The sequence below is a fragment of the Zootoca vivipara genome, chromosome 7 (assembly GCF_965207765.1).
Source record: "Zootoca vivipara chromosome 7, rZooViv2.hap1.1, whole genome shotgun sequence".
NCBI classification, from domain to species: domain Eukaryota; kingdom Metazoa; phylum Chordata; class Lepidosauria; order Squamata; family Lacertidae; genus Zootoca; species Zootoca vivipara.
The window spans coordinates 54,244,110-54,267,673 of NC_142590.1; the positions used below are offsets into that span (position 1 = coordinate 54,244,110).

The window sequence follows — 23,564 nt, forward strand, 5'->3', positions numbered from 1 at the left end:
GGAATTTAAAGGAGAAAGTGTGGAATTTTGCATACACACTCTCTTCTTTGACAGAAAAAAAATCATTTAAAATTAATTTAAACAAATCAATATTATAACATACAGCTAACAGAGAAACAAGTATGAAGCATTTTTTCACTACCCTTGTGAATATCTCCAGGCTATGGCACCAGCTGATTTTAACCACTTTATGACTTACCAGGGTTTAGTTTCTGGAGTGGTTATCGAAGCGTAGTTTATGAATGTGAAGTAGTTACAAAAAAAAATACTTCTGAACATGTCCAGAGTATTCTTTCTTAATTCACTTCTTAATGATAACTATATCCCCATCCTTGTGATGGGGACACATTGCACAATGAAAACACAAAGGGCTCACACACAAACACCCCTTTCAGAGTCAGCCCATGGCACACTGGCTTGGGAGTTTTACTGGCAACCACCATGTCATTGAGCTATTCCCCGCAGGCACCTTTGCAAGGTCGGGCAGGAAACATCTGAAGATGGTGTCACAGGGTGTGTCACACAACAAGGGGATTCACAGGCAGGTAAATTTCACTGAGTGCTGCAGCCCCACATGGCCCACTGGTCTTCAGATGATGGGTTGGGACCCACTAGTGGGTCATGCCCTAATTCAAGCTGGGTCGCAACGGGAACACTACCACCATGCAAATATAAATGGTGAAAGGTTAAGAAATGGGTCCCTGAATGCATTTTTGGGTCCTGGGTCTCCAAAAGGTTGAAGATACCTGGCTTAGCCTATTACCATATTGTTTATGAAGGCTAAAGAGGGCAGGTGGCATCAATCTTTCTTTCTTTTCTTTCTTTTCTTTCTTTTCCTTCTTTCCTTCCTTCCTTCCTTCCTTCCTTCCTTCCTTCCTTCCCTCCCTCCCTCCCTCCCTCCCTCGTTCTCACACACACATTCTATATTTGCAAAAAGAAGGTAATTGCAGCGGTAATAAATTTTGAGCGAAGGTATCACAATAGTATTTTTCACACATGACATTGAACACAGGGACAAGCTGCCTCTACACACGTACAATGAATTGAAGAAAATTTTAAAATATTCTTTCAAAAAGGAACCGGAGACATTATTATTAGGGCTATTAAATGAGGAAATAAAGGTAAAAGATAGAACACTAATAATGCACGTGACAGCAGCTGGAAGAATGCTCATTGCAAGAAATTAGAAGAACGAAATAGTGCCAAAAAGGGAGGACTGGGTCGAAAAATTGATAAGCTACCAAAATTTAACGATTAGAGCGGGGAGGGCTAAAGGTATAAAAGAAGGAAAGTTAGAGAAAAGTTGGAGTATGTTTAAACAATATCAAAAAAAAAATCAAATTGAAAAAACCAAGCTTCTAGCGCATGTATAAAAGGCATAGAAGTGAATAAATGGAAAATAGAGGAGAAAGTATGTACAAAGATACAAGATTGAAGACAGACCAGAGCAAAGGGTTGGCTGGAAGTCATCTTTTTAGGGGGGGGGGGGAGAGGATGAATGTAGAAATGTCATTAATTTTTTTCAGTATTTTTTGTCTTGTGTGGTTTTTTTTTGTATGAATGAGAAATTTATATGTGTTCTGTGTTTAATTTAAGTATGAAGACAAATATGATTTATTATGTTTTTTTATGTATTTAAGTTTAAGGTGTAGGTTTATGTATTGTTATTTCTTTCTGATTTTTGTTTTGGTTTATTTATCACATTTGGTTATCATTATTCCATTATATTGGTGATGATTTTGTTATTATTTGTTATTGTTTTTTCTTTAATATTTTGTTTATTTATATGTAAGTATGTGTGGGTGTTATTTTTTATGTATATTTCATGTAAATTGTTATGCTAATAAAGTTATTTTTAATTATTTTAAAAAAGTGTTTGTGTAAAAGAGTGCACACTTGTTCATTTGTGCAGCTCAGCTACTGTGGAGACAGGTACACAAGCATGTGACTTACTATCCAAGTGTAAAAGGTAAAGGGGCCCCTGACCATCAGGTCCAGTTGTGTCCGACTCTGGTGTTGCGGCGCTCATCTCGCTCTATAGGCCGAGGGAGCCAGCGTTTGTCCTCAGACAGCTTCCGGGTCATGTGGCCAGCATGACAAAGCTGCTTCTGGCAAACCAGAGCAGCGCACGGAAACACCGTTTACCTTCCTGCCGGAGCGGTCCCTATTTATCTACTTGCACTTTGATGTGCTTTCAAACTGCTAGGTGGGCACGAGTTGGGACCGAGCAAGGGGAGCTCACCCTGTTGCAGGGATTCGAACCGCCGACTTTCTGATCAGCAAGCCCTAGACTCTGTGGTTTAACCCACGGCACCACCTGGGTCCCACTATCCAAGTGTGCAGCTCTACTATTAATGTGCACATATTAAAACCTCATTGAATGTGGGAATGCCCCTCATGGGTCCTACAGACAAAGAGATCTGGAGTCCATTGTTCAGTGTAGTTGGAATGCTGAAATATAAGGGGCAACCCAGGTGTTTCATTGGGCATTTCTGAAACGCGGCATTTCTTTGAAAGGAAGGTGGAGGTGATTTTTTTTTTTTTGGCTCTGCCTGAGCACAGAATAAGTTTCAGCCTAAGGAAATAGGGCTGACAAGTAAAAGAAGGTCACCTTCACACAAAATTTATTACCTCCGCAGCTGCCTCTTTCTTATACAGAGAGTATCAGGGGGATGGAAGGGACAGCTCCTCTCACCAGCCCTCACAAATTAGGCTATTCGACCTATGCAACTCCTTGCAGCATAACCCATCCTGTCATCCCCACACACTAGCATAGATGGGCTCCTTTTTCCTCCTGGAGAAAAATAGACCTGCCTCCCCAAAAGGCCATTGTTAATATCCAAAGTGCTAAAGTCCACAGTTGTTGCAACCATTATGGCAGCACGATGGGCTATCACTACGTTGCTGCAAGTGGCTTCCTGTTCCAATCTGTTCTCAAAACAGGCACAGTGTGCTGCCCATTTGACACCCACGGGGGCCCAGAAGTTAAGGTTATTAGCCACAGTGTCCTTATCTTCAGTACAGTCCATGGTTGGGAACACATGGTTCCTGCACATTGGCTGATGCAACAAGCAGTGCTAAAAACAAACCCATCGGCATGTACACCTGACCCCAAGCTGATAGTGCTGTTTTAGAACTGGCTGAAATCCACAGATGGGATTCTCCACATAAACACACACACACACACCCTTCAGTAAACTCTGCCATTTGCAACTTCTGATTCTTTTCCAGCCTTCCCATTAATTACTAAAGGGGGGGGGAATCATAGGCCTTTCATTAAAAATATCACTAGTCTGATATTTCCATGCCCTTCCTTCCACTGGAAAAATCTGCATGAGTGGGATGAAATATCTACCACTTGCTATGTAGGGAGGCATATGCCATCACCTTCCAAAGTTGGGATTTATAGGTGGTGATTTAAATTGCTCCGTTTCATGGAATCTCATCTTCATCTTGGCTCAATTGTACTCAGGTAAACCGCAGAGTCTGACTCCAAGGCTAGACACTCCAGTGATCTATCCATAGCTCTTCATAAACATCACCTAGAGTCTGCATAAATATAATTTCTGTGCCCATAAATATCAGCCTTATGCAACCCATCATAAATAAGGGCATCCTGTGTGGGTATGGTTCCGTGATTCCTGCAGTCAAAGAGACAATAGATGTATGTGTTCCTGGAGAGGCAGGGATCACTGATGGGTTCTATAGATGCTCTCTCCCTTGGCCCATCACAGTCAGATAGATACAGATACAGATACTTATTTGAGGCCACTTTAGAGTGTTGGGAGACCAGGGTTCGAATCCCTACTCAGCCATGAAGCTCCCTGAGTGAGCTTGGGCCAGGCACTGTCTCTCAGCCCAACCCACCTCACAGGGTTGCCGTGAGGATAAAATGGGGAGAGGAGAACTATCTATGACGCCTTCAGCTCCTTGAAGGAAAAGGTGGTATACAAATGTAATAGCTATAAAAGAAAAAAGTCCTGGTTTAAAACAACTTACAATAAGGTGGGTTGTAAAAACATACACCTCAGGTGTCAAATGTATGTAAAGTCTGTTTTGTGAATCCAGGTAACAAAACAGGCAGAGTCCTCCTGAGAACAGAAGTCAAAGAACGTTCCTCAGTGCACTGTTCACCTCCATGAAGAAATGCCAAGAAGCACCTCAGGCAAAAAAAGTTAACCGACAGCCAGTCACTGCAGCGCTGATGGCACTCAGCAAGCTGCTAGACTGGCTCCTAGCTTGCATGTCTTCCCTTTCTTCCTGACTCACAGGCCTTGAGCGGGGAGCCTCTTAACATGCCCCACAGCTACATCTTCCCCTGCTACCGTAATTGCTTCTGCTGCTGGCCACTCATGTAGGTAACTGGCTCTCCTCTTTTAATTGCACTGGAAGCACAGGGAACAGCATGCCAGGGACTCACCAGCTGCAATCCTCCCCGTTTTGAAAACAAGGCTAAGATTATTACAGACCTAGTGAGACAGATCAATGGCGTGGCCCAGTGGCTGCATGGATCAGCAGACTTGTGCAACAGCCCCACAACATTGAAAAATCGGTTGGGGATAAAAAAAGACTCACTAGCAATATTTGGAGGCAGTAGACCTCTATTTAAAATTGTGAGGAATCATAAATGTTGCCCTCATGTCCTGCTGGTGGGCTTCTCATAGGTATTTGGTTGGCCACTGTGAGAACAGGTTGCTGGACTAGACTGGGCCTTTGGCCTAACCAGCAGGGCTGCTCTGTGTGGCAGGATACTGCTAGTAGTGACCCTTCCTCCCTCTTCTTCCATGAGGCAGGGAAAGTGGCCTGCAGACTGAAAAAGATTCCCCACCCCTGAATTAGTGCCATATGCAATGGTAGAAAGAAAAGAAAGAAGGGAAATATAACACTAAAGGTAAAGGTAAAGGGACCCCTGACCATTAGGTCCAGTCGTGACCAACTCTGGGGTTGCACGCTCATCTCGCATTATTGGCCGAGGGAGCCAGAGTACAGCTTCCAGGTCATGTGGCCAGCATGACAAAGCCGCTTCTGGCAAACCAGAGCAGCACATGGAAACGCTGTTTACCTTCCCGCTGTAGCGGTTCCTATTTATCTACTTGCATTTCGACGTGCTTTCGAACAGGAGCTGTACTAGTACAGCATTAATCAAAACAACAACAAAATCTGGGTGGTTTGAGATGGTGTGGTTATTGTTAGAACAGGCAAGCCACCCCGTTCATGCTGCCAAGACTAAAAATATGCAGTAACTCAGGTTGCACAAGCCTGGGCCCGCGGCAGGTGTTTTCCCCCTTCTTGCATCACCATTTCCTGGAGCTGGGCTGGCTGGCAGACACAAAACATGCCTCTGTTCCTGGGAGGAGGAACCAGAAAGCGTTCCTCAGATATTCAGTGGCCTGGGGCGAGGCTCATTCTGGGCCATCCCAGGCCACAGCAAAGAGACGCGTGGCTCGTGAATAAAATCTGTTGCTTTGCTTCGCAACTCCAGGGTGTGAGGCGGAGCATGAGGCGCAAAAAGCAGCGCACGGGTCATGGCAATCTGGAAGCAGAGGGGGCCAAAGATTTGTTTAGTGAAGGAAGAAGACGGTCTGCAACAGCCACACTAAAACAAGAGGCCCCAGTCTTGTGCACTGTTAAGGAGAGGGTCTACCGCAGTGTTTCTCAACCAGTGTGCCTCCAGATGTTTTGGGACTACAACTCCCATCATTCCTGACCACTGGTCTTGCTAGCTAGGGATGATGGGAGTTGTAGTCCCAAAACATCTGGAGGCACACTGGTTGAGAAACACTGGTCTACCGTAATAGGCAGGAGGTTATGAAAGGAATTCATCTCTGTGAGAGAGGCAAGGGGTTCTTCCAGGTAGGGACTTAATATTGCAAATGGATGGTTGGCAACACGTTGTGGATTTTTGTTGTTGGTTTTTTTTAATGTCATCAGATTTTCCATGGAAAGTCTAAATCCAGATTAAATTATGTGAATACTGTGGGAAATTTGTATGCACCAATCCCAGAATAAACCCCCATCTGGAAGCACCTAGGCCATGTTGCGAATGCTGCACAGTGGAACAGCCAGGGAGTATTAAGCAGGCAAGTGCCAACACAGGAAGTCTTAAGCAAGCAAGCCCTAAAATGGGTTTCAACTAGCCATAAAGTTAATCCTATTAGTAGAAGGTGATTGTTCCTGCTCTAAGCAGGCTCCATGCTTGCAGCAGAGATTATTAGGATCAAAATCAAAGATCATTTAAATCTAGCAAAATCCATTAAAAAAAAATTAGTAAAAAAAAAAAAGCAGAAAGTAGGTGTGTCTCGCCGTTCTGCACGGTTGATTTCAATTCATGGTGTGCAATTGACTGACTAGGAAAGGGTTACAAAAGCAAATGTTTGGGCTCTGAAAGGCTTATCTGTGTTTGCTGCTGTGGCCCATTTCAGAACTTCCTATTACACAAAAGTAGATAAATCCTTTTGGCTACCATTCGAACCTGTGTGGCTGGTTATCCCTTGCTTTTATTTGCTGTCTGAAATTGCTGTGTTGCAAATTAACAAGCAGAGGACTCTGGGGAGGAAAGTTAATAATGAAAGGAACAAAGACGCAAAAAGCCCTCAGCACACAAGGGCAGGGCACTTCCCCAGCCAGCGAGGCACTAGGAAAGATACATATTTAATGGAACCCCTGCTTCATTTCAATTCTCAGGTGCACCTTTTACATATACCGGTACATTTTCCTCAGCGTAAGCCTCAGTAAAGCATTTCAGTGGAGTTATGGTTTAAAAGTGACTCGGTTCTCTGATTTGCAAAATGTCACTAATGACACCCTACAAATTGGAGATCCTAGTTGTATCCAGAAAACACCCTCAAATTCCATAAGTATAACATTTTTTAAAAAAAATCTATGCAGGAAGTGCCTGTCTTTTGCTCACAGGGCACCATTTAACTGTGTTGACTCAGCTGTTTAATATATGGTGGATGAACATAAAAATCTCACCTGGTGTGGTGTAGTGGTTAGAGTGTCAGACTAGTAGCTGGGAGGCCAGGATTCAAATCCCTGCTATGAAACTCATTGGGTAACCTTGGGCCAGTAACGATCTCTCAGCCTAACCTACCTTGCAGGGTTGTTCTGGGGATAAAATTGGGAAGAAGAGAACCATGCTGTATATTCCACCTTGAACTCCTTGAAGGAATAAAATAAATGAGTAATAAATAAATTAAAAACTGTAGTTTTACCTTTAGAAGAAAAGTTCCCCCTGCTTGTCTAAGAGTTTTACTGTAATGTTAAACTGATTTGAGGGTTAATCACTTATTTTGAAGAGCAAATCATTACCCTGATTTTTAAACGTTAGCCTAAAAGAAACATTTGCACTTTTTTGAAAATAAATCTGATCATAACCTTAACCTTGGAACATCTCCCCTCAGAATCTTATCTTAATGGATTCCAGATCTGGTTTTCAAAATTAAATTGGTTTATGACATTGGAAACTCTGTCTTGCTAGTACAATGTGCTCCTGAGCCCTACAGAGGGCAGCCTGGAGCAAATCCATGTTCTGCTGACAGCTAGGATTGATGTGGTTAACTGACCCTGGTCAACACCCCTATGTATAGTATATATATACACACACACACTAATGGAAACCATCCCTCAGAGGCTCCTCAGTCGCTGGAACGTCTGAGATTCTTGCATATCCAAGATAAGTCTGTCTGGAAGCAGGAGAAATACCAGTAACATACTAGCTGGGCTGCCCCCCTCCCTCAAGATGAAAAGTCATTGCAGTAGTGGAACCTGGTGTGTGCTAAATAAAAAAGAAGGATGCTGGCAAGGAAACTGGAGTGCAAGTCCTTATCCAGGGGTTAGCAAACTTTTTCAGCAGGGGGCCGGTCCACTGTCCCTCAGACCTTGTGGGGGGGGGGCGGATTATATTTTGGGGGGGAAATATGAACAAATTCCTACGCTCCACAAATAACCCAGAGATGCATTTTAAATAAAAGGACACATTCTACTCATGTAAAAACATGCTGATTCCCGGACCATCCATGGGCCGGATTTAGAAGGCAATTGGGCCGCATCCGGGCCCCGGGCCTTAGTTTGGGGACCCTGTTTATCTATTCCCACTTTGATCCTGACTGGGCTTGCCTGCCCAATTCCTGTCAGGTCCACGTTAAGGAGCTTTTCAGCATCCCCGAAACACAGAAATCATTTCCCTTTGTTCTGAAGAGGTGCTGAGGCCGTGATAAAATTCTAGCACATCCTACAGTAGCCTTATGTTTAAATGCATGTGGTACATTTCCACCAACTCGGCTCCAGGTTCATTTCAGAGTTCAGGCACTTAGGCTCAGCTGTTTCAAAGCAATGCAGAAAGGTCATGGCCACCCCAACAGACTGCACCAATTTGGATCGGACAGTTTCATGGAGGAGAAGGTTATTGATGGCCACGAGCCATGATAGTGATGCTCCGCCTCCATGCTTCTGGATTCCAGCTGCTTGAGTCCTGCTTGTGGGCTTCTGGTTGGCCACTGTGAGAACAAGATGCCAGACAAGATCGGCTATTGGACCAATCCAGCAGGCTGTGCTTATGTTCTTATCAGCAGGTCAGCATCCTCACCCAGCATCCTTGGGTGGTTGCTGATGGTCCAGCACCTTAACAGGCCCTGCTGCTATGCTAATGTCTACCCACAAGGAATGGAGATGTTAGGCAACTGGGAACTGAACCACTTACTACCAAGTTCCAGAGCAACACTACTTTGTGGGCAATGAAAATGGCACCTAACTGCCACCTTATTGCACCACTGCTGCTGCCATCAAATTGACCCACCAACATACAAGGGGCCCATCAAGATTGCACTTTCCTGAGGAGACCCTCCATCCTGGAGCCAGTCTCGCTTGAAAAGGATTTTAAAAGGACCACGACAGAGAGGCCTCTGATCACAAAGCACTAGAAGACAGAATGGGTCTTGCAGCCTAAAATTTTCTGCAACCTTTGCAAAAGCAGAAACTGAAACTCTTTATCAGGAAGGTTCGCCTGTGTTTTTGACACACAGATCTGGACTGCCGTAAACTAAGGAGCCAGGATGGCTGGAATCCAAACCAATCTTGCGTGTTGGCTTCTCTCTTTGTTTTCATATCCTTTTCTTCACCTCTCTCCTCTCCCTCCCTCCAGAATCCATATCGTTCCTCTGATTAAAGAGCTGCTCGCCTATTTGACTGCATTTCACTCAACTTGCTGCAATGCATTTGGTGCTGAAAAACTGTTGGCATTAATCAGACTAAGTACTCTGGAGACTCAGGGGTTAAACCCTCCTGCTTTTTTTATTAAAAAAAATCAAAACCTGACCATATCCTGGAAATGTGCTGGCACCTGGTGACTTACATGTTGTTGTTGTTTTAAAAGTGATAGGAATCTCCTATTTAATGTTCTTTTGCAGGTTTAAAAATAAGAATATAGCCACCCACTAAGATTTGTGTGTCATAAGATTGGAATCTAGACTCTCTTGGTGATTTTGTGACATCTTGGCCAACAGACCGAGCAGATAACAGGAGATATAATGCTTTAAAAGGATGCATCTTTACAACATCAGACAGAAATCCAGAGCGGAGCTGCCTCACAGGCATGGAGGAGGCGCATAACATTGTAAATGCAAGCCTTCACTGGCTCTATTATTTGAAGGATGGGCTGGAACTAATTAGCACTTTATAGAAAGAGGTACTGCATGAAAACCATCCACTCGCTGAGATGCTGCAGGCACAGGGAAGCTTCCAAGTTAAAGAGATATTCTCCCTTCCGTTTACAGAACTGTTGAGTATCCTGGAAACAGCTGGTGGATCATTTATGAACATTACACATGAATGCTCATAAAGCTGCAGTTGATAAGAGAATCGTGTGATATTGGTTCATGGATCTGCAGGCTCATCAATAAATGCAAGGCAGAATATCAAGTGATGCGATATCCCTTGCAACAACATGTGAGCAATTCCTGGCTCCCTGCCTGTGCTTCTGTCCAGCAGACTTATGCAAATGACTTCATTTTTTTTCTGAAACTCAGCTCTTCGCCTGTATTTTAAGGGCTTGTGAAGATGAAAAACAGGGAGAGTGGCAGGGAGAGAGAGAAGCACCATTATAGCATAGCATTTGGGGCAATCTCTGCACAAGATAGAGGGCTGTGTTTGCACATACCTGTAATGCTAAGCTGAACAAGATTGGCCCTGCTTTGCCCTTTCCCAGTCCTTTTAGCTCTGGGCAGTGCAGCAGCTATGCTAAGGTGCTATCTGGACCCAAGATCACAGTTAAGCTCTCTCCTCCTTAACCCTTGCAGCCACTTTGCTCTGTCCCAGTAATGTCCCAGTATGCGATGCCAGAACAAGGAGGCCAGATCCATGGCACTGCCCTTCCCCACCAGCTGCTCCTGGGTGTGTCTGTGCCTTTGGGAAGCAGCAGCCACCAATAATGCCTCTCCATGCGTCCTCGCTAACATTTCCCAAAGGCGACATCCTTGATTAAACTGATGGCCCATATGGGAGGCGCTTTACAGAAAAACCGAACAATGCTGTACCTAAGCCTCCTAAGCTGGTCCTCGGTACCTGCAACAACAAACCTACCCCATGGCTGTTGTTTCGTTGCATGAAATCTGGTGTTGGTGGGGAGAAACCCGTATCTCCTTCTATACAGCGAGGATTACGAAGCCTCAGCATCCTGCCTCCACCTGGTACCAACCTGAAGGCGTCTGCACAGCAGCTGCTTCTGGCTCCTTGAACAAAGGGGCACAGCCTGGGGCAGCAGGTTTAAGGCAGATAAACATACCAAGGAAAAGAAACAGACTCTTTCCCCCCCAGAAAACTGTAGCCTGATAAAATGGCCAGGAGCACAAAGGGAAGGCTTTGTCTAGGCCAGGGAAAGGAATCAATCAGCAGAGAGCAGGGAGGGAGAGAGAGGTGGTGGATTTATTATATTCCATGAACGTACAATAATAAACAGACATCTGATTGCTTGCTGTTTCGTTCTCCTCCCCACCAACAGGCATTTATTACTCCTTGCCTGGAGTGCTTTTAAGCAAGCAGAGGCAGCATCTTATCGCTGGACATTGCTCTACCTATGCTGCTTCCCATCCAATACTACGGTCCGTGTCTTATTTATTTTCCCAAGGCAGATCGACAGGCAGCATGTAGCGGCAAGACCTCCCATCCTTGATCGGTGCATCACAACCTGAGGGAGGTTGCTGTGAGAGAGGCTGATGGTCCTGCAGTCACAGCCTGCCTCCAGTCTCCTGCAGAGCCAGGCACTTACAGCTGGATCCTCTTTGCAAAGAACACAACTCGTAGCCAAGGAGCAAACTGTCGTGGCCGTTTGCCTGCAACAGAGCCCTGCCTGATTTATAGCAGCTGTGGAGCCAGGCTGCTGTGTCAAAGGGTCCTCCGCAACACCCATCACTTTAGGATCTGAGCACTTCTAAATTGTCCCATAAATCCTAAGGAAGTGGCTTTTCAAAGGTGTTCCATTCCCATTTACAGGGTTTCGCGACCATCTAGCCTAACAGTTGTCAGGGAGAACATGACAGATGATGCCACAGAATTTGAACTGTCTGAAAACAGGATCTCTATTATGGGGAGCCTGGAAATCTAACATTCCTTGCTGCCAAAGTGCACTCGATATCACCCCAAGTTTGCGCTCATTTGAAATCCCAGCCGTGCATGTCCATTTTGATGGATCCAGACAGAGACACTCTGAATGTTGCTTCCAAAATTGAGATTTTTCAAGTGCAGGAGTCAAAGCAAAAAATGTCAGTAACGGAAGACATGTGATTAGCATGGGGGCGGGGAGGGGGGAGCAGGGATTCTTCAACTTTGTGAATTAAACCCAAATGGCTAAATGGCTTGCACAAATAACTAGCCCTTGGGGAACATATTCATAAAGTCTGAGTCATGCTACTCTGTTTCTCATTTATTCTGTCTTATTTTCATCTTTACCAGTTAGAGGGATGACCTGATTTAGCAAACCCTGAGTTTTATAAAATGTTCATTCAATCTGGCAACCTTGCTCAACAGCAGGATATATACATCATTAACTCATCCCAAAGTATTAACGACTAAATTGAAACATTTACACTTGGCATTAAAGCACCTTCGCCTATGATATCTTACTCTCTCTTTTTTTTCTAACACCTGATCCAGCAATCTGGAAACATATATGAAACTCCCCAGACTGTAGGGACTCCCCCCTCCCCACATGTCAATTCATCTTATTTCTTTACAGCAATTTACCGAAAAGGTGAAAACTAATAAAATAAACAGTTGATGCAATTTCATTGCAAATTCAGATAAAATATAGCCGTTTAGCAATTCTAGTACCGTAGCTGATGTAGAAAAGCAGCCAGGATAGAAAAAACCAAACGAAACAGATTAAACACTAAAAGCCTGCTGAACAGGATGAACTTAGCCTGACAGCTGAAAGATAGCAAAGGCGGTGTCAGCTGCCTCTCCCTTGGGCAGGCCTTCGCCTACTCCACTGAGGTTTGGTGGAGGAAGGAGTTCTGCAAATGCATAGGAAGGTGTGTGCTGAGATGCCTGCCCTACTAAGACAAGCTTGTTGTGAGAGCTTTGTTTGTGCACACAAGGATATAGGAGACTCCATCCAGCTGTGCATTCATTTCATCATTGCCACTATTATTCAATTTACTCATCACCTTACACTGAAGCTTTGAGGTGACATGCAGTGAAAACTGTATGAAACAAAAGCATCCAATGTGCTATAAGTTGCAATCAGTACACAGGCATAATGTTTTATTGCGTTTTTATACATGTTGGAAGCTGCCTGGAGTGCTGGGACAACCCAATAAGATGTGTGGGGTATAAATAGTAAAATTATCATTATAGAATGGGACGTCCCTATTTTCATCGGAGAAATGTTGGCGGGTATGCAACTCTGATTGCTTCCCCCAAAGAATCCTAGGAATGCTAGTCCATACAGCTGCAATTTGCAGCACCTTTAACAAACTACAGGTCCCAAAATTATATAGGGGAAGCCATGCGCTATAAAGGTACGGCATGGCTGTGACCATATTCGAAAGGTGGGAATAATGGTTTATAAATGGGTGTTTAGAAATCCAGGGAAACAGAGGAGTGATAAAAGGACACCGGCTTATCAATTAGTGATTGGGCATCTGAATTCACCTATGTTGTTATTGTTTAGTTGTTTAGTCGTGTCTGACTCTTCGTGACCCCATGGACCAGAGCACGCCAGGCACTCCTGTCTTCTACTGCCTCCCGCAGTTTGGTCAAACGAATTCACCTATATCAGGGTGGAAAACTTCAGGCTTGGCAGGGGGAATGTGGCCCTCCAATCCTTTCTATCTAGCCCTTGTCCCTCTTCCCTAGCCACACACACCCCAAGCCACACCCCTCACTGAGCCTGCTCCACACCATACTCAGGCACCTTTTTATGTTATTTTGTTTTCTGTAGCTGAAGCCGTTCCAAAGTGTGTGTATAGAAGCCTGCAATTTTGGGCCGGAATGCAGTGTGTTTTGCAAAAGTGAGAGTCACATCTGTTGCTCTGCCATGTTTGCTTCTAGATCTGCCTGTTATGGGCATGTGGCCCCCAGAAGGTTTGTCTATGAGAGAACATGGCCCTTGGCCACAAAGGATCTCCCACCACTCACCTATATCATCAAAGGGAAGAGAGTCTGATACACTGAACCACCATATACAGGATTCCAAAGACAATGGCTTGTTTTCTGCTATGACCTTTATGTCACTGGGGGTGGGGGTGGGGAAGAAGCTGTCCGAGAATAGCAGGACTGCCTTATTGACGTTGCTCAAAGCGTATGTAGGTAGTGCTGCACCTTTCTGAGAATCGAGATACGAGGCAGCCAAGAAGATGTGGCTTGCCAAAAATTAGCTCAAGCGCCTGCTCGTGTTCTGGCTCTGTGCAAACATCATATGGCTCACAGGCCTTAAAAGCCTGGCCCAGGTATTGGCAGATTTTGGGGGAATTTTAAACATCACCATCTGCTGGACTTAAAACATTAGAAGAGAAAACAACAGCTAAATTCCATGTTCATTAAAGTCAAGCTGAACACTGTAAGAAGAAACCACAGGATGGAGAACTTTTTTGGGAGCACAGAAAAAACAGACCTACAACAATAAAGCATCCTGCATCCGTAAAAGTGCGGTCTTGGGTTTGTTCCTGCACAATATTATTGTTATATAGTCTTACTTTCTGTTCCATACCAGCCTGTTAGATAGGGCCAGGCAGAATAGGCAGAAGGATGGAGGATGAAGATTATCAACAGCTGCTAGCTACAAGGGCTATGCTTTGCATCCACAGTAGGTAGGATGCAGTATGCTTGTGAATAACGGTTGGTGGAACTGCAGAAGGGAAGAATGCTCCTGTGCTCATGTCCTGCTTGTTGGCTTCCCACAGGCATCTGGTTGGCCACTGTGAGAACAAGATGCTGGACCAGATGGGCCATTGATCTGATCCAGCAAGGCTCTTCTGGGGTTCTTAAGGGCTGTAGAGCAACTGCAGTGGCAGGACAACTGCTTTGTATGCAGAAAGTCCCAGGTTTAATCTCCCTGTATCTTTGGCTGGGGCTAGAACATACTCCCATCTGAAACCCTGAGAATCGCAGCCCATCTTTGTAGATGATACTCAGCTAGCTGGACCAACTGTCCAATTTGGTATAGGCAGCTTCCTATGTTCCTAAGGGATGTTGTAATTACAAGTGAAGAACTGAACCTCGGGGATATGAACTTCCCAGAGATTACCGAGTGGTGACATTCTGATGTAATGCTAAATCATGTTTCAGCGCCAAGCAAACAAGCCTAGCTTCCTGCCAGGAATCTGGGCTTCCTCTTCTTCTTTCTGCACATTACACTTTACTTTTCCCCTAACTGTGGCTTCCTAGGCTAGGCTAATTTAAAAGGGTAAAGGAAACCTGACAGTTAAGTCCCGTCGCAAACGACTCTGGGATTGCAACGCTCATCTCGCTTTATTGGCCAAGCGAGCCAACGTTTGTCTACAGACAGTTTTTCTGGGTCATGTGGCCAGCATGACTAAGCCGCTTCTGGAGAAACCAGAGCAGTGCACGGAAACACTGTTTACCTTCCCGCCGGAGTGGTTCCTATTTATCTACTTGCACTTTGATGTGCTTTCAAACTGCTAGGTTGGCAGGAGCTGGGACCAAACAACGGGAGCTCATCCCGATGTGGGGATTCGAACCGCCGACCTTCCGATCGGCAAACCCTAGGCTCAGTGGTTTAGACCAGGCATCCCCAAACTTCGGCCCTCCAGATGTTTTGGACTACAATTCCCATCTTCCCCGACCACTGGTCCTGCTAGCTAGGGATCATGGGAGTTGTAGGCCAAAACATCTGGAGGGCCGCAGGTTGGGGATGCCTGGTTTAGACCACAGCACCACCCGTGCCCCTTGCTTAAGCTAATTTACATGGTGCCAAACTATGGTGCAGGGAAGGGGAATTTGCAGCCCTGCTGATGTTGTTGAATCACAGCTCCGATCATTCCTGACTGTTGGCCATGCTGGACGGGACTGATGGGAGTGGGAGTCCAACAACATCTGGTGGGACACAGGTTCTCCATCCCTTCTTTAATGCTACATCTGAACAGTAGCCCAATTTCTCCCTGCATTAGATCAGTGGGGAATGCTCAGGTTCCCCAGTCTCTGTCTCTTTTTTGTTTCCCTAGATATGAGAGATTGCATAGGACTATAAGAGCCTGATATTTTAAAGGTTGGTCTTATTTGGGAGTATCTACACTACAGCAATATAACTCTCTGTGGCTTCTCTTTGTTTCTCCTTAGAAGTACAGAGAAACTTTTTATTTTTTACAAACTTGGGACACATAAAAATTGCCCACAATTTCTCTCACTGCAACTGAAAGAGCTGCAGGCTTATAAACTTCAGCACTAGTTTATAAGCCATCAATTTCTCATGACTCACAGTTAAATTACCAGCTCAGTTGCTTCCACCCCATAAGGTGGAATCAGCATCCCGTGCCAAGCCCAGTGCAATTTTGGAGGGGCCAAACCCCTTCCAAGTCATCTCCCTAAACTGCTAAAATTATGAAGTACTTTTTTGCCTTTTGGACCTTCAATATAGACAAAGGGTGCTAGAGAGAACCTTTAAAAAAAACTTGGGATGAAAAAAGAGTCTATGGGGGGAAATGGAAGGTAAAAATTAAATATATACCATTGTGTGTGTGTGCTTTTGTGTATGTCTAAAGGGTGTATGACTGTGTGCGCCCCCTCCCTCACCCACTACAGGAATGTGGCCCCCAACAGTTCTCCATTGGTGCAAAGCAGCCTTTGGCCAGAATAGATTCACCCACCCTACCCAAAAAGGACACCTAGGCTGATGTCATCTTCCAAAAGACCTTTGTCCTGCTTTCAGGTGGTGAATTGTGTCGGTGCATCTGGCTGTAATCCAGAGTGTTGGTGGTGGTTCAAGTCCACCAAGGGATGGGTTGGACTAGATGATCCTCAGGGTCCCTTACAACTCTATGATCTATGAAAGACTAATTCCCATCTACCCTCTGCCTGTTTTTTTTATGCCCCATCCCAGTCCTTCAGCTTCTTCACTTTTGTGTATGTGTAATATTATTTGTTTCAGTCGTTTCTTTTGCTTTAACTGACTGGTTTGTGTGCTGGTGATGTTTTATGGATTGATACCTCCCTGGAACTTTTTAGGATCAGGTAGGCTAAAGGTACTAATTAAAAAAACCCAACCAGTACCATCATCTTCTTTTGATATCAGGAGGAGCATGCCCACTCCTGAAACATAGGAAAACAAGATGATGCCTGACAGCAGCAGTGCATGAGGTGGTGGTTAAAGCAGTGGTAGCAACTGTGCTTGACAGGACCAAGAGTTAGCTCAGCAGGTAGAGCATGAGACTCTGAATCTCAGGGCCATGGGTTCAAGCCCCATGCTGGGCAAAATATTCCTGCACTGTAGGGCTTGGACTTCCAACTCTACAATATGATTCTATGATTCTAAGAACATTTCTGTGTTAATTGTTTGGGGGTGTGGGTGGGATCAAATTGCAACCCTGTTAGCTCAGAAAATCATGAGAGTTTTGTGTTGACAATGGGGGTAGTATTGCAGCCTACAAATTCATTCCTGCCATTTAAAATGTAGTGTGATGTGGCAGTTTATCCATCAAAAGCCACAGTTCCATAATGCAGCTGGTAAAGGTTAAGGGACCCCTGACCGTTAGGTCCAGTCGCGAACAACACTAGGGTTGTGGCACTCATCTCACTTTATTGGCTGAGGGAGCCGGCGAACAGCTTCCAGGTCATGTGGCCAGCATGACTAAACCGCTTCTGGCAAACCAGAGCAGTGCACGGAAACGCCATTTACCTTCCCGCCAGAGTGGTACCTATTTATCTACTTGCACTTTGGCATGCTTTCGAATTGCTAGGTTGGCAGGAGCTGGAACTGAGCAACAGAAGCTCACCCCGTCACAGGGATTCGAACTGCCGACCTTCTGGTCAGCAAGCCCTAGGCTCAGTGGTTTAAACCACAGCGCCACCCGCGTCCCAATGCAACTGGTACTGCAGTGCAAAAGGAATATTGTGACTGGAGCACCAGCATGATAACCAGAAAGACTAACACAATAAATCCCACATCTGAATGCAGTCTTAGCAAGTTTTCCAAGCCCAGGTTCGTGGTTAATCTCACTCCTCACTAATCAGGAGCTGCAGCCAATAACAAACCTTGGTTATGAATTACAGTTAGTGAGAAATCTTAACCACAAACCTGTATTCATCTTTTGCTGCCAGATTCTAGACATTACCGTTGTTGTTGTACTACTACTGCTTTCATCAAACAAGCCACTATAGATCTGCGCCCAAACAATTGTTCATTACACAAAGCTTGCACACTTGTTGCTCAGCTGTTGTGGTGAATTAGTAGGGTGCCTCCAGTCATCCTTTTTATTGTGCATTCATGATTATTTGTTCTTATGATGGTATCAGAGCATTTATACGTGATCTCGCTTTCCATACTGCTTGCACCTGCAAATGTTTCGAGGCAGAGACCTGCTTCATTTCCAATCAGTGTATGTCCTGTTGATTCCTGCTGCATTCCTGCAACTTTTCTGACCACAAATGTTTGTGTGTGTTTTGCTTCTGCTTTTGTTGCACTATATAGCACAAGAGTGCCTCTACAGGAGGCAATAATGTGGTATTACTGGAGAGGCTTTGCAGGTCAGCTAATAAAGTGAAATGATGCATGGAAGGTCCAGTATAAATGCACCACAAATGGACTATTATTGCATTAATGGCATGTTGCAGAAGACATGTTGCCTTTCACTATCACTACATCAGGTTATTGTGCCTTGCTTCAACGTGCCATAGCTGAGATCAACTGGGGAATCTCTGAGGGATGGCCTCAGAAGATTTGAGGTGGTTGGCCACCCACTCAGGCTCCTCTGGAAGGCTCCAGCCTTCCAGGTGGTCTCCAAGGTTCCCCATTTAGGCAGGTCATTTTTCTTTTCACGGGCAGAATTAAAACCGCATAAGTACAGAAAATCCCTCCTCTCTGTTTCCAATTGTCCAACGCAAACAAACTCCAAACCCCAAGCCCCGGGGCAGCTAAGGAAACTCACACCACAGTGCAGCCCCACAGAGAAGGAGACGTGAGTGAGGCAGAGAAGCTGGCCTTTGTCCTTCCCCTCACGGGAGGCAAGGGGTGGTTCAGCCTTCCTGGATTTCAGTTCATGCATTCCTGGGGCCACTAACTACATCTAAGGCAGCGAGACTGTAAAAACATCACCAAGAAAGTTAAACATCTAAGTGAGCCAAGACAACTTCCAAAAGGGCAGCTGAATTCTTGCATCACTTATAGATCATAGAGGGGTTGCGGAACAGAACCTTTGGTGCCATCAAAACCAAAGTCTAGTCAAAACCCAGAATTTTGATGTGAGCCATGAGCTAGCCAGATTTTGGCTAAATCGATCACAGCTGCACTCACTCACTCTTTGCATGGTTTACTCACACACTAGGGTGGTCTTTTCCTGGACTCAATGGCTGGGTGCATTCCTTAATGCAGTTTCCCATTCCTGCACCATGGGCAATAGTGTGGGTAGGAGGAGGATATAGGCATGAGTGGGCTTCACTCGACAGATTGCATTTCACAAACTTCCAAGACCCAAAGCACATTTTTTTCTGAATTAAAATAGGAGGGACACTTCGCTCTTAAAGAGCTTGCTACTAGAGTGTGTGAGAATCAGCCACTCTCCAAAGAGTCTGCCTCCTCTCCCTGATGAAGTGATGAAGTGTGCATGCACACGAAAGCTCATACCAAAATAAAAACTTAGTTGGTCTTTAGGGTGCTACTGAGCTACTGAAGGATTTTTTTATTTTGTTTCCTCTCCCTTATATTAGCATGGGTATATCTGCAGCAGGGGCAGCTCGAAGGGTGTACCAGGGTTTGGTTAAGTTGGCCCCCACCAATGGGAGAGGCCCAGGGGTGCACAGAGATTGCGCTTCTCCACTCTGGCTCAGAGTGGTCAGGAACCTGCCCACCCACTGCTCTGTGCAGTCAGGCAAGGCATGCAGGCTTTTCCCGGTGCCTCAGTGGGGAAATCCAGACACTAGCATGCCTGGGGGAGGGGGCTCCCCCACTCAGCAGGTGGCACTGTTAGAAGAGTGGGCAAATTGGGGCTCAGAGGGGGGAAAGACAGAGACAGCCAGTGAGAGTTGCAGGAGGGGGCGGGGAGGCAGGAGGGGAGGAAGGAGGCAGAAGGGAAGCCTGCAAGCAGAGGGAGAGAAGCAGGAAAGCAGGCAGACAGATGGACCAACAGAGGAGGAGGAGAGAAGGCAGAGAAGGGTGGACCTGACCCTGATGTCCGCAGAGGAAGTCACTGGGTTCGTTTCAGCCCCAGAAGCTGCCTTCTAGGATACCTATTGAGGAGGCCTGCATAGTGCAGCAATTCTAAAGAAGTTTGTCAGGGAGCCTCCTTTGAGTGTGGGCAATAGTGCTGTATTTCTGAAGCAGAGATTATTCCATCCCATCCAAGATAGCAAGAGTGGGGAATCTCAGGCCCCCAGGGGGTCAAATGTGGCCATCCAGGCCTCTCTTTGAATTCTCCCCAGCCACATGCTGTTTCCCCAGACCCTTCACCAGGCTTGTTTCACAACCTCCTGGAGTGTTTTTGCCTGGCTGGAATGCGTCCTTGAACTCTGATAGTGACTCTCGCTTGTCTGGACAGAGGATAAAGACCAATGAGTGAGTGAGTGTGTGCAGGCACTGGTCTGTTGTACAAAGCTAAGGTTTACATTCATTGCTCCACTCACTTTCCCCATTCCATTCCTCTTTTTCAAACCACCTGCAAAATTTTGCCCTTACAGTTGCAAACTAAATTGAAAGTGGGACCACAGATGGCTGCCCCGATATCATCATGAGCACGTATCATCATGAATGCACAATAAAGAAGATATTGGATCTGGAGGGGCCCTTCTCTCCATTAAAATGAAATGTGGGGTTAGGGGGTTTCGACAGTCCTGTGGGCCTTGCCTTTGCCAGGAGAGGGCACAAAACACACCCATTAGCAGGAAAGCCATTGTGGTTTCTGTCATGCACTCTTCTCCCCACCAAAAATAATAATTTAATTTTTTTAAAATCACATCAGCATTTTTGATGGGCCCTTCTCTGTTCATGATGACAGCAGGTTCTCTATGCTGCAAGGGCGGGCAAAGTGCTGTTGTCATATCCATTTAATTATTGAACTAACCCTCCCAGTTATTCCAAGCCACACAGGAGAACAGATCAGACTGTAGTGTTGGTTTCGTATCTTAATTGTTAATTTCCCCTGTGCAAGAACTGGCATGTTCAATACGTTTTGGGAATTCATTTGGCATTCAGTATTCTGGCACCCAGTGGGTTTTGCCTTCTGTATCTTCTCTCCCCCCCCCCCCCGCTCTCCTTCTGTTTGGAGGCATGTAAAATACCAGGAGGGATTAGCATGGTGGGGAACCTCCAGACCTTGGGCCTGAAAGGGTTTTGCAGGGCTGACAATGGCTGTCAAACTTTGCTTGCCAGGAGGACAGGGGAGAGAAGGATTAGCAGGGTAAGGGAAGAGCGAGGGAGTTCCTGTATGGAAATTAAATGATGGATACACTGAAGCTACCTGCTACTGCTCGGAGCACTTCTGCCTACCACTGCCAGATAAATCCGCCAGGGTCCAATGCCAGGATTGGGCTCACCAGAACTCTCACCTGGAGCTGACCCTAGAAATGTATGTAAATTGGGGGCACAGTCTGCTGCCGAAATGCCACTTCTTCCTCCCGCCCCCACCACGTGCCTGTTAATTTTACGGTTGTGTATAACCTTATGTGTTCGTAACTGAGGTCTGTGTTGTAGTCTTGTTAATTTTACCATACACAAACATCTATAAACACCTCTGCCTGTTTATGCATATCTTTAATAACTCTGGCTCTGTGAAAGAATGGGCCAAAGGAATCACTCATCTAGTCTGATCGCTGTTTAAAGGGTTCTTCAATGGTTAAAGTCCCTCTCTGAAAACCAGTGCACCCAGGATGCACGACTCTATGAAATCTTGCAGTACTGTATATTTAAACCCTCCTCGATCCCTAAGATGAAGTGTGGCCCTCTCTGCATGTTTCTTCTATTAAATGAGCACTGGAGAAGCCAGCAATTAGGACTTTGCCAACAACTGTCTCAGCAGTTTGCAGGGAATCAGGCAGAGATCCTCCCACAATTGATTCAACACAACATCAAAGAAGGGAGCATGTTTTGTGGTATCACCTAAACACTGGGGAATCTAGGCATGGCAGCTCATAAGCACCGCTCTGCTTCTCTCTGGATTTCTAGTTCAGCCCCAATGCCTTTTGGGTGTTTTTTTTAAAAAAATAAATAAATCTGGATTTCTTTTCTCTTACAAGTATGCCAGAGAGAAAATGAGGCACAGCTGTTAATTATGTGGGCACTGGCCCCCGTTATGCAACTGATCAAAGGTCGAGAAGGGATCCCACAGAGGCTTGCCTGTGTGTTTGAACAAGTGCTCACACTAAGACCTGATTCTCCAAACAGATTTCTTGCTCACATGAGCAGCCCTGACTTTAGTGAATGAACATAAAGTGTGTGGGGTGTGTGTGTCGTGAATATGACTGGCAGGCAATGAGTTTTCCCAGCTGCCTCAATAACAAACATTGCTGCTACCCACATCCACAACCAGCAGGATTGTACATCAATGCTTGTGTAGGTTATGATGTGAACCATAATATGTTCATGTACAGTTGTGACATGGCTGCTTACCTCCCTCCCTCTCTGGATTCCGGTCCAAAATCTGCTAGTCCAGCATTGCTGCTTCTCATGGGGCAGCTGCTGGTGGAATATATTTTCCTTCAAAACCCACTGAAAGCATCATTGTTATCAATCATTAACAGCCACCTATGCTGCCAGAAAGCTTTAACCTCTTGTCTGCAGGATTGCCCTGAAAGGCAAAGCAGACAGGCATGATTTTAGCCATGCCTACTTCACCTTTAAAAGAAATCCAGACCCTTGCAATTCTTAGAACAAAGGTGCTGCATACAAGCTCTCCTCTCTTCATTTCAAGTTAAGGCATCACAACAGCAAGGCAACTATGAGCTGATGCAAACCAGCTATGTAATCCCCGTTGAGAAAGCTGTTCTCCAGATCACACAAACAGCGGGCCCAACTCCACTTAGAACCCACTTTTCCTTCAAAAGAGCCTTTGAATCCCACAACAACTTTGTAGAGTAGACAGGCTGTTGTTGTTGTTTTCAAAGCCACCCAGCAGAGCAGGGATTTTAGCATGGCTGTCCCCCATGCAAGCCCAGCCCTTCAACCACAGCACTGGCTTTGGAGTTTGTCACATTCACCAAGTGCAGTTTGTCATGCCACACATCCTCACTCCCTGACAAGGTTTCAATCGGCGTGAAGGTTTCAGCTGGTGTGCAAAATCTATGGCTTGTGCTCTTGGCAAATGGCTCAGTTTACGCATTTGTCATGTGCATTGCACAATCTGGGCAGGAGTCAAAAACAACAACACACTTAGCAACAGCTAGAGATAATCTGAACAGGCCTCAAGGCCACATCTGGGAATGCCTTTGGCTAACAAGCTGACATATCTCCTCTTTGCTCTCAAGATAGGAATATGCCTTTGCCTAACTCTCACGGGGCACATTGGCCCATCTCCTTGCCTTCAGTTAAAAGATTCTGTCACCTTCTGAAAGCAACAAAAATCATATTCTAAAAGCACCATAAAGAATAACACATTTATTATTGAATAGCTTTTATGGACAGGAATCTACTTCATCAGATGCATGAATTTTTATCATCCATATTGACAGATATGGATGACAGATATTGATGTCATACAGCTAAATCTGATGCCTTTTAAAGCAAACAAAAAACAAAAAACTTCCAGAGTGTTAGCTATATGAATGCTGTCTTCCATTGAGCCATAAATCTATTTCCCCAAGTTTTCAACAACTAAAAGTACAGCTGCAGATTAATTCCTCAAACTGCAGCTTTCTACTGTCAGCAAGGACCTTGGGTTGTTGTTGTTTTTTAATCTACGTGGGAAAGG

The 23,564-nt window shown here is 45.3% G+C and overlaps 1 protein-coding gene across 21 annotated transcripts in view; it reads right to left on the bottom strand.

Moving 5' to 3' along the window:
- PLEKHA6 (pleckstrin homology domain containing A6) overlaps positions 1 to 23,564 on the bottom strand; it is a 189,631-nt gene that overhangs the window by 80,174 nt on the left and 85,893 nt on the right. The window lies entirely within an intron of this gene.